This window comes from Colobus angolensis, unplaced genomic scaffold, assembly GCF_000951035.1.
Source record: "Colobus angolensis palliatus isolate OR3802 unplaced genomic scaffold, Cang.pa_1.0 Scaffold91, whole genome shotgun sequence".
In the NCBI taxonomy this organism is placed as follows: domain Eukaryota; kingdom Metazoa; phylum Chordata; class Mammalia; order Primates; family Cercopithecidae; genus Colobus; species Colobus angolensis.
Window position 1 is genome coordinate 2,905,865 of NW_012123043.1, and position 10,664 is coordinate 2,916,528.

Genomic DNA, 10,664 nt, shown 5'->3' on the forward strand with positions numbered 1-10,664 from the left:
TCAGTCATTTACAAAGTAAAGCTATTGTGTCCTCAAGAGACAGGAAAACTGAGGCTAAAGGGATGCTAAAAGATGGCAGGGAATGTAAATATGCCACCTTAAAAGGGTGAGCTCTGCCGACCAAGGACCAAGAGATCAAACTGGGAGGTGGTTCATCTGTCCCTAAAGCCAGTTTAATTTCAGCAATTAACAAAACAGTATTTCATAAAACGAACACAACAGTTTAGTATCAACAGTTAGTGTCAACAATTAAAACCCAGATATCCTATTTCACAACCTTTAAAATTGGCAACTCAAGCTGAGAGCAGAGGCATGAGCCTGTAGCCCCAGTTGAGGTGAGAGCGTTGCTTGAGCCCAGGAGTTCAAGACCAGCCTGGGGAGTATTGTGAGACCCCATCTCTTAAAAAAAAATGGTAACTCAACTTCTGACACGTATTAACTAATAACTTTTCTAGTTTGAACCTTGCCATGGTATTTTGCTTTGTTTTTGTTTTTGTTTTTGTTTCTTGAGACAGAGTCTCGCTCTGTCACCCAGGCTGGAGTGCAGTGGCGCGATCTCGGTTTACTGCAACCTCCACCTCCTGGGTTCAAACGATTCTCCTGCCTCAGCCTCCCAAGTAGCTGGGACTATAGATGTGTGCCACCACACCTGGCTAATTTTTTGTATTTTTAGTAGAGACGGGGTTTCACCATGTTAGCCAGGATGGTCTCAATCTCCAGACCTCGTGATCCGCCTGCCTTGGCCTCTCGAGTGTTGGGACTACAGGCGTGAGCCACTGAGCCCGCCCTGCCATGTTTTTTTTTAAAGCTAAAGACTATAAGTGTTCCACAATGCCTTTTCTCTGTCAGAACCTGCAGTTCTACCATTCATTCAGTTGCTCAAGCCCCCGACCCACTGAGCTCCATGACAACGGCAAGTCCTGCAGCTTTTCTCTCCCAAACACCAAATTTTGTCTAACAACAGGCCATGGATTGTTAGATGCACCATTGTCACTCGTATCTCTAAGAAAGAATCAGTATCACCAAATCTAAGCCTTATCCCAATTTTAGAGACAAAAACATGAAACATCCTTACATTTCAGGATCAAGGTAATATGGTATATCTTGACTCTTAAGTCTTTCTCATCCAATGTCACCACCCTGGTCCAGGCCCCCTTCATATCTCACCTGGACCTTAGTAACCACGGACTGCTAACTAGTCTCCTTTACTCATGACTCCTCCAACCCATTCTCCATTCCACTGCCAAAATCACAATTTTTATAACACAAATCTTATCATACAATAGGAATCTGGTCATTGTTGGCTTCAAAGTCTTCAGTGGCTTCCAATTGCTCTTGGCATGAAGATCTAACTCCTCAAGAGAGCCTGTAAGACCATGAATGATCTGACTTCTGTCATCTCATCTCTCGGTAGCTTCTCAGTCAATATCTCACCTCCAACCATGTCGACCCCCTCCTGAGTTCTTCATACATCTCAACGGCCATACACTCGACTTCCTCTGCTAACTCATCCTCTCTCTTCACCTGGCTAACTCCTACCTGTCCACCTTGTCCATCTTGCCTGTCAAAGCTGGCCCTGGCCACTCTCTCCTAAGAACAGGTGTGGTCCCTACTACTTGCTCCCATCGCACTCTGTACTTTGCCTGCACCGCATTTGGCACACCTGGAATGATTTGCTTAATTATTTACTTAATTGTGTGTCTTTCCAACTCGAAGTTCTATGACACTGGGATTGATTTTAATCAGAACAGATTTACTTGTGTCTAGCACAGTATCTGGTACATATACATGTAGGGTGCTCCATAGTGGGTGAATGTGTGTGTGTGTGTGTTTTGTTTTTGGGTTTTGTGGGGTTTGGGTTTTATTTATTTATTTTGAAATGAGGCCTTGCTCTGTCGCCTAGGCTGCAGTGCAATAACATGATCAGGGCTCACTGCAGTCTCAAACTCCTGGGCTCATACAATCCTCCCACTTCAGCCTCCAGGGTAGCTAAGACTACAGGTTCATGCCATCATGCCCAGCTAATTATTCTGATACCAGTTTTAACAGGTATTAGAATAATTTCTCCTTTAACAGGATTAACTTTTAAACATACCCCACAATTGAGCTCTATATAGTTTTTATCCACACAAGTGTCTAACAGTGATCCCTCATAATCATAGTAACCATTAGGATTCTAAAATCCCAGGACAGGAAAACAGTACTAGAGTCAGTTTAAAAGGCTGATGATTAAGAATTGACAATGACAACAAATGCTATTGACTAAGTATGTTTTCTCCTTAAGTATAGGATAAAAATGTATTACCTGAAAATGCAATAGAAGAACCATATTTGATGTGTCTTTTAAAATCTAAACCATAAAAAATACATAAACTAGCCACAAGAAGTGGTGCACACCTGTAGTCCCAGCTACTTGGGAGGCTGAGGTAACATGATCACTTCAGCCCAGGATTTCGAGGCTAGCCTGGTCAACATATCGAGACCCCATCTCTAAAAAAATTACCAGTTCAAATTTTATCAGGCCATTCATGATAGAACAGGTGCTCTCCAGGCCAGGTATATAGTGGAACCATTTCATGTAAAAGAATCCCAGCTGACCATCATGTTCCTAGCCGATTACATATTTGGAATTTGCCGTGAATTACCCACAGACATCCTATCCCACGACATAGTCTTAGCAGTTCATACCAATTGTACTGTGGTATGCTATATTATGTGGTATGCTGTGAATTAATGCGCTTTATGAGTTCACTTTAGAACCTGGGGCCATTTTCCAACATGGTTTTTGTGAGAAAATCAGTGCTAGGGCACAGGAAGCCCTGAAGTAATGAAAACCCAAGTCTCTATCCACCATCTCCCCTTCTCCACCCCTTCACCTTCAGCCAAGCCTGCCCCAGCAGCAGCCCAGCATGAGAAATGAAGCCCAAGGCACTGTGGAGATACTTCCTTCCCTGTCTCCCCATCCCCCTCAGTGCCATTGCAACTGTGTCCCCCATCCCAGAGCCCAGGCAGCTAGAATTTCCTTTCACCTTTCACCCTTTACCAAAAACACACATGAAACTGCTCCTCGCCCTCCTAAGACCCTGGGAAACCTCACCTCTCCTTGGTCTCCCATCCTCAGGCTCCCGTCGGACTTCACTTGGCCGCATCCGTCCCTGCTCCCCTTCCTTATGCTTTATTTAACCCATTTCCACAAGACATGCATTCCCATGCCCTTCTTTCATGTCCATCTCCACAGTTTTGCTCAGGTTCTCATTCCCTCTCCCAGGCCTCTCTCCACTCTATACTTTGAGGAATTCTACCATGCAAAGCCCATCTCAGCTTCCACCTCGCTCCTGACCTGACACCTCCTCGTGCAGCTTGCCTGCCTGGTGCCTTGTCTAGATGCTCTCGCCTCGTTCTGCCTTGGATTACTAAAACTTACTTCCTGTCTTGCTTTCTTTCCTTCTGGAGTTCTTGAGGGAGAGTGCAGCTCCTTTACAATGTCTAGATCCCTGTCCCATCCACGCACATGCACAGACACACTACAGAGCGCCCAGCTCACAGCAGACACTAAATGGTGAGAGAATGCAAGAGGGTCCTGTGTCTCCCTAAGTCCAAAAGGAGACATAAGAATATTACAGGACAATATTTGTAACCCATTAAGAAAAAAAGAGCCGCGGTGGCTCACGCTTGTAATCCCAGCACTTTGGGAGGCCAAGGTAGGCGCATCACGAGGTCAGGAGATCAAGACCATCCTGGCTAACATGGTTAAACTCCATCTCTACTAAAAATACAAAAAATTAGCCGGGTGTGATGGCGGGCGCCTGTAGTCTCAGCTAGTCAGGAGGATGAGGCAGGAGAATGGCGTGAACCCAGGAGGTGGAGCTTGCAGTGAGCCGAGATAGCGCCACTGCACTCCAGCCTGGGCGACAGAGCAAGACATCATCTCAAAAAAAAAAAAAAAGAAGAAAAGAAAAGAAAGAAAAAAGGTGAAATAGTGTCAATACCTACGCAAAATACCATGAGAATATAAATAAAAGTGTGAACAGGAGAATATTAAGACGGGAAGACAATGGTTCTCTTCTGGAACCATTAGCATTTAAATACAGAAAAGAAAATGCACCATTTTTACACCTGCAGAAGATAGTAAGAGACACAATTATTTTTCCCTAACTAGGTTCCATGCCCCATGTACAGTACTTCCTAATCATCCCCTCATCCTAGTCTCATAACAACCCAATTATTGTCTCTATGTTACATAGGAGGAAACTGAGGTACCGAGCAGTTAATTAACCTGCTCCTCATGCAACCAGCAGGGCAGAGCTAGGATTTGCATCCTAGAGCACCTTTTTCAGATTCAAGCTCAACTCCTAAATTCTCCTGCCTCTTCATTGTATTGTTTTTACAACATATTTGCAGGTTGTGGGCATAAGTCACCAGCTACTTAGAGATAAAGAAGTAACACTGCTACGAGTTGTACATTTCTGGCTGGGTACCACGGCTCACACCTGTAATCGCAGCACTTTAGCAAGCTGAGGCAGGAGAATTGTGTGAGCCCAGATGTTTGAGACCAGCCCGGGCAATATAGCCAGACCCCATCTCAAAAAAAAATTGTGCATTTCTAATACTCACTGAGCCCCTACTATCGCCTGGCTCTGTGTGTGTTGCTCTATATCTCCTAGCAAACCCAGGAGCTGTGTATGAACTGAAACCCTGGTTAAACAGCTTGGTCAAAGTCACACAGCTCAGGTGGAGTGGGGGGTGGCTGGTTTTAAAGGCAGGCTGCTGATGCTATGATCCATACTTCAGGCTACTGCTGGCCACAGGCTCCATCTGAGGCCCTGCAGCGCGTGAGAGGAGAAGTCTGGCCACAGAGACAGGGTCTGAATCCTCTGCTGCCAGCCAGCAGAGAAAACAGTCCCTCACCTACAACGGGGGGATAACACCACCTATCACACCAGGCAGTGGAAAGAATTAATTTAAATAAAGAAGACAGTGCAGAGTACCTGACAGGCAGTAAGCACTCAGCGAGAGCTATGATTAGAGGTAACTCTCCCCTCTTTCAGTCTAATGCCATGTTTCTGATCACTTACGGTGATCACCTTTTTCCTCTTTAAAATATTATATATGGTTTTCTCCAAGATATATGTAAGCGTAAAATGCAGAAGAAAAGCATGCGGGAGCAGGGGGAGGTGGGGCAGAAATTCCCTTTTCTTTATTGATCAGCCTTTCCCCCCAAACTCTTTCTCAAGAAATTATTAAATACTCAACATGGCGCTGCACTACGTTATTTTAATTAAAAAAAAAAAAACAAACAAAAACAAAAAACCGAGTACCAAACAACGAAGTTCCTGCCCTTGGGAGTTTATACCCAGGCTATGTTTGCAATAATATTTGCAAAGGGCCCTGAGTGTCTAAGCGGCCAATGAACGTCTTGGGTCGGTTTCCTCAAAATCCATCCCATTGTTTCCCCTGTGAGCACGATCCGAAGCCGTATCCCATAACGCACTCTAGCCCGAATCTTTCTGCCAACAACCGCTGAAACCACCAGACATTAAAGCAATTAACAGGGGATGCAACCTCACCGCAGCGCAGCTCCGGGCGCCCCCAGCTGCCGCGACCCGGGAGTAGGGAGCCCCGGAGCGGCTGCGCCCGGCCCCGCACCCCCGGCAGAGCGGGTTAGCTCCCCATGCGGGGAAAGCCTTTGCAAAAGAAAACCGAAAATGAGCATTCGCTCTCCTGACAGTCTTACCTAAAAGAACCTCGTCCATACTGCAAAATCCCATTAGGCACACACTCCGGTCGGCATTGTTACTTTTAGTACTACTTCAGTTTACACATTCAAAGAACACCTGTCCCAAGCATGGGACCTGATAGAAAGGTTACGCTCTCTCCGAAGGAAGTTCAGCTCAGGATTTTGCTCCCCCGGTGCTGCACACACCATCAACGGCAAATCCTCCCCTCCCCGTTTCATGTCTAGGCTTGCTGAGAAAGGTGCTGGAGATGTTTCCAAGGTCATCCCCAGCACCGCGAGTCCAGCCTACTGCACCACGCAGATTTTTAACAGGAGATGCCTATCGCCCGTGGGGAGTCAAAATTAGAACCTCAGTTTCCTTTGTGCTGTCACCCCTACTGGTAAGAATTCTTACACTGTAGATGCACTGGGTGCTCAGAATTTTATCGATGATCTTATTACGGAGGTCTATTAATAAGCTCCAAATCAGAGACCTGCTCTGGAACCACGGAGCAGGGAGCAAGGGAGAAATTGCTATCTTTTCTTCAAACGCTGGGACCTAGCCCAAGTACAGAACGTAGTGGCTGCAGGCTCAGCCTTGCTCCTAACAGCGCTGACAGCTGGATTAGCGGACGCACTCCAGCATCACCGTCAGGAATTAACACGTTCCCAATTTTCACTGCACCCTTCCACTCTTGTGTGAAATGGAGGGGAATGTTCTTTTCAGCATTCTTCTCTAAAGGGAGAAGAACTATTTCTCACTACGTGAATACCTCACGGGGGATTCTCATTAAATAAAACGGCTTGATGATGACCTAATTTGTTCATTCAAGAGAATAAACTCTTCCTATCCATATATTATTGTCGTTATGGTTTCCGTTGTTAAATTATACATAAAAGGCCTAAGCTGTACCAAGCCTATTTTTTAGAAACAAAAATGTTCTTGGGACATGAATCTTAATGAGATCCTTATTTTAAATTGTGCCTGAAAATATGCATTGTTTTCAATGCTTCCTTATATTTTCACCAATTTGTTGTCCTAAATGCATTTTTTTTTTAAAAAAAGTCGGTTGCTTGGAGGTTGGCGGCGCGGGGCTGAAGGCTAGCAAACCGAGCGATCATGTCACACAAACAAATTTACTATTCAGACAAATACGACGACGAGGAGTTTGAGTATGGACATGTCATGCTGCCCAAGGACATAGCCAAGCTGGTCCCTAAAACCCATTTGATGTCTGAATCTGAATGGAGGAATCTTGGCGTTCAGCAGAGTCAGGGATGGGTCCATTATATGATCCATGAACCAGAACCTCACATCTTGCTGTTCCGGCGCCCACTACCCAAGAAGCCAAAGAAATGAAGCTGGCAAGCTACTTTTCAGCCTCAAGCTTTACACAGCTGTCCTTACTTCCTAACATCTTTCTGATAATATTATTATGTTGCCTTCTTGTTTCTCACTTTGATATTTAAAAGATGTTCAATACACTGTTTGAATGTGCTGGTAACTGCTTTGCTTCTTGAGTAGAGCCACCACCACCATAGCCCAGCCAGATGAGTGCTCTGTGGACCCACAGCCTCAGCTGAGTGTGACCCCAGAAGCCACGATGTGTTCTGTATCCAGAACACACTTGGCAGATGGAGGAAGCATCTGAGTTTGAGACCATGGCTGTTACAGAGATCATGTAAACTTGCTGTTTTTGTTTTTTTCCTGCCGGGTGTTGTATGTATGGTGACTTGTGGATTTATGTTTCAGTGTACTGGAAACTTTCCATTTTATTCAAGATATCTGTTCATGTTAAAAGCCTTGATTAAAGAGGAAGTTTCTATAATCTAAAAAAAAAAAAAAGTCGTAAAATGCATTTTCTTATAATGTGTTCTGGGTCTGTCTGTTGCCTTTTTGGTCTTAAGTTACTTTTTGGTGACCAGAAAATAAAACATGTAATTAAAAGAGGTTTTCCAGGCTGGGTGCAGTGATTCATGCCAGTAATTCCAGCACTTTGAAAGGTCAAGGAGGGCAGATTGCCTGAGCCCAAGAGTTCTTTACAATGTAGCTTCTTTACAATGTCTAGATCCCTGTCCCATCCATGCACATATGCACAGACACACTACAGAGTGCCCAGCTCACAGCAGACACTAAATGGTGAGAGAATGCAAGAGGGGATCGGTGGTCCTATGTCTCCCTAAGTCCTGGGCAACATGGCGAACACCTGTCTCTATAAAAAATTCAAAAAACAGTTAGCCAGGCATGGTGGTGTGCTTGTCTGCAGTCCTAGCTACTGGGGTTGGGGGAAGGGAATTGGGAGTGCTGAGGAGGTTGGCAGGTTGAGATGGAAGGATGGCTTGAGCCTAGGAGATTGAGGCTGCAATGAGCCACTGCACTCCAGCCTGGGCAACAGATTGAGATCCTGTCTCAAAAAAAAAAAAAAAAGAAGAAGTTTTTCAAATGATATGCCAATTCATGCCATTCGCCCTTCAAAATAAACCCCTTTACAGTCTTTTGCCTTCCCTATGTCCACTTTTCCTCTGTACTAAATCTTTTCAAACATAAACGAATCTATAAACAAGTGTTTTCCCAAGATGTGGTTCTTAGAACACCAGTTCTGCAAGTTCCTCCCTGGGAAAGAAACTGGCCAGTGTATTTGGGAAACTCTGCCCATTCCCTCTGTAAGGGTTACATCTCACATTAAGGCTCTCAGTCAAGAAACTTGCTGAACTTGGCTCAGCCCAGCATTTTCCAAATTTATTTGGATGTGGAACCCTTTTCCAAGCAAGATTTATTAATACACTGTGGAATTCGTATTTCCAGGATTACACTTTAGGAATTGGTGATTTAAAGCATCTAATATACAGAATAATGTTATGTCAAATAAAACTGAGATGTCAAGATCAAGCATAAGAATTTTTTTAAGAGAATTAAGAAGAACTTGGCTCTAATTGTTATTTGTGAATTTTATAAAGCCATTGTGCTAAAATAAAAATAAAAATGCTTTAAATAACTGGAAGAGTAGACATCGTGTCAGAATTCTGAAACTATACTGAATAAGAAGTTTCCAGAAATATCCCTTTTTCCCCCATGGGAGCTATAACCCAAAGTGTGGTACAGTTTATCTTGGTTGAGTCAACCTCCCCATTAGCCCCAACACACCTGGAGTATTTAAAAATAGTCCCCTAGGTATAGATTCCTGCAGTGTTGGAAGTGGACTCAAGGCTCAGGAGAAAGGGCCACCCAGTCCGAACCTATTCTATTATTACCTGAGCCCCACTCTTGCCCCCCCCAAAACAACCATGCACCCCAGCAGGCTCTAAGCTGCCAGAAGACCTGTATGTTTGACAAGCCTTATTATGTGCTTTCTTTCCCTTGAGGCAGAGCTATGAAGAAAAAGTACAAACATCACCCTTGAGAACAAGACAGTCAAGCTAGCAGTCTAAGGGCTGTTCAAACTGTGACCCATCTGGACTAATTTTTATTTAATGAAAACATTTTATAAAAGGAACTCCAGGTGTGTCAGGCACCTGGACTAATAAGAAGAGGGGAGTAGGCAAATGAAAAGGGCTGCATTTAGTCTTTCTCAATCGGAGAGGTTCCTCAGAAAGTGAGACAGAGTGTTTATGTTTTTTTTGTTTGTTTGTTTGTTTTGAGATAGAGTCTCACTCTGTCACCCAGGCTGGAGTATAGTGGTGCAATCTCAGCTCACTGCAGCCTCCATTTCCCGGGTTCAAGTGATTCTCCTGCCTTAGCCTCCCAAGTAGCTGGGATTACAGGCACGTGCCACCATGCCAGGCTAATTTGTGTATTTTTACTAGAGATGGGGTTTCACCAGGTTGGCCAGGCTGGTCTCGAACTCCTGGCCTTAAGAGATCTGCCCACCTCAGTCTCCCAAAGTGCTGCGGTTACAGGCATGAGTCACCGCACCTGGCAGAAGTGTTTATGTTAAAACACCTAAAAAAATTGCCCTTTGACATCCCTGCCTATCCATGGCTCCCTATAGCACACTTCCTTCTCCCTACCCCACACATGAAGGCACAGAAGGTAACATGGATGCAAGTATGGGATTATGCATTAAATTTCCCTCATATTCCTCACAACACTTAACAGATGACTAGGTAATAAATAGACGTCCAAATAAGTAATAATTGATTGATTAATTAATTGATCAACTGATGGCCCTTCAAAAGTTACTAATTATCTGAGAGAAGCTGGACTCATAATGCAAGCACTTTGTTCCTATTTCACCCCAGGAGATTATCTTACATTTCAAGGGAACCTCACAGTTTGAACTGGACTGTGAAAAATGAACTAAAACAAGCTGGCGAATAGTTCTCAAATTCTATTCCACCCACAAAATTTGCATTGCTTCTATTTGTCAAATGCCACCAGGCCCTTCATATCTATCATCTTCTCCCACACAGAATAGCTTGAAACTGTGAAGCTATGTGTGCATTCATGCTTTCTGTTACTTAATAATTATGAATTTTATGGAAACTTTCTCAAGAAATTGAAATAATAGGCAAAATCTGTCTCATCTAAGCCCATCGAATGATTATTTTGTTTTGTTTTTGAGACAGAGTCTCGCTCTGTCACCCAGGCTAAAGTGCAGTGGCATGATCTCAACTCCTTGCAACCTCTGGCTCCTGGGTTCAAGCGATTCTCCTGCCTCAGCCTCCCAAGTAGCTAGGACTACGGGTGTGTGCCACCACACCCTGCTAATTTTTTGTATGTTCAGTAGAGACATGGTTTCACCATGTTAGCCAGGATGGTCTCGATCCCCTGACCTCGTGATCCACCTGCCTTGGCCTCCCAAAGTGCTGGGATACAGCCATGATGCCCAGCTGTGATTGTTTATTTTAAAGTTGGATGTTTGACTTCTTTAAGATTTAAACACAGGCTTAATTTCATCACTAAGAATTACTAGTATCACATCATATACCCTTTTAAACAAATGAGTCT

The 10,664-nt window shown here is 44.2% G+C and overlaps 1 pseudogene across 1 annotated transcript; it reads left to right on the plus strand.

Annotated features, from left to right (window-relative positions):
- Positions 1-6,791: 6,791 nt before the first annotated feature.
- On the plus strand, positions 6,792-7,562 carry LOC105504310 (annotated as a pseudogene). The gene has a single exon (XR_001000596.1). The product of XR_001000596.1 is annotated as a cyclin-dependent kinases regulatory subunit 1 pseudogene (transcript).
- The last annotated feature ends 3,102 nt before the right edge of the window (positions 7,563-10,664 follow it).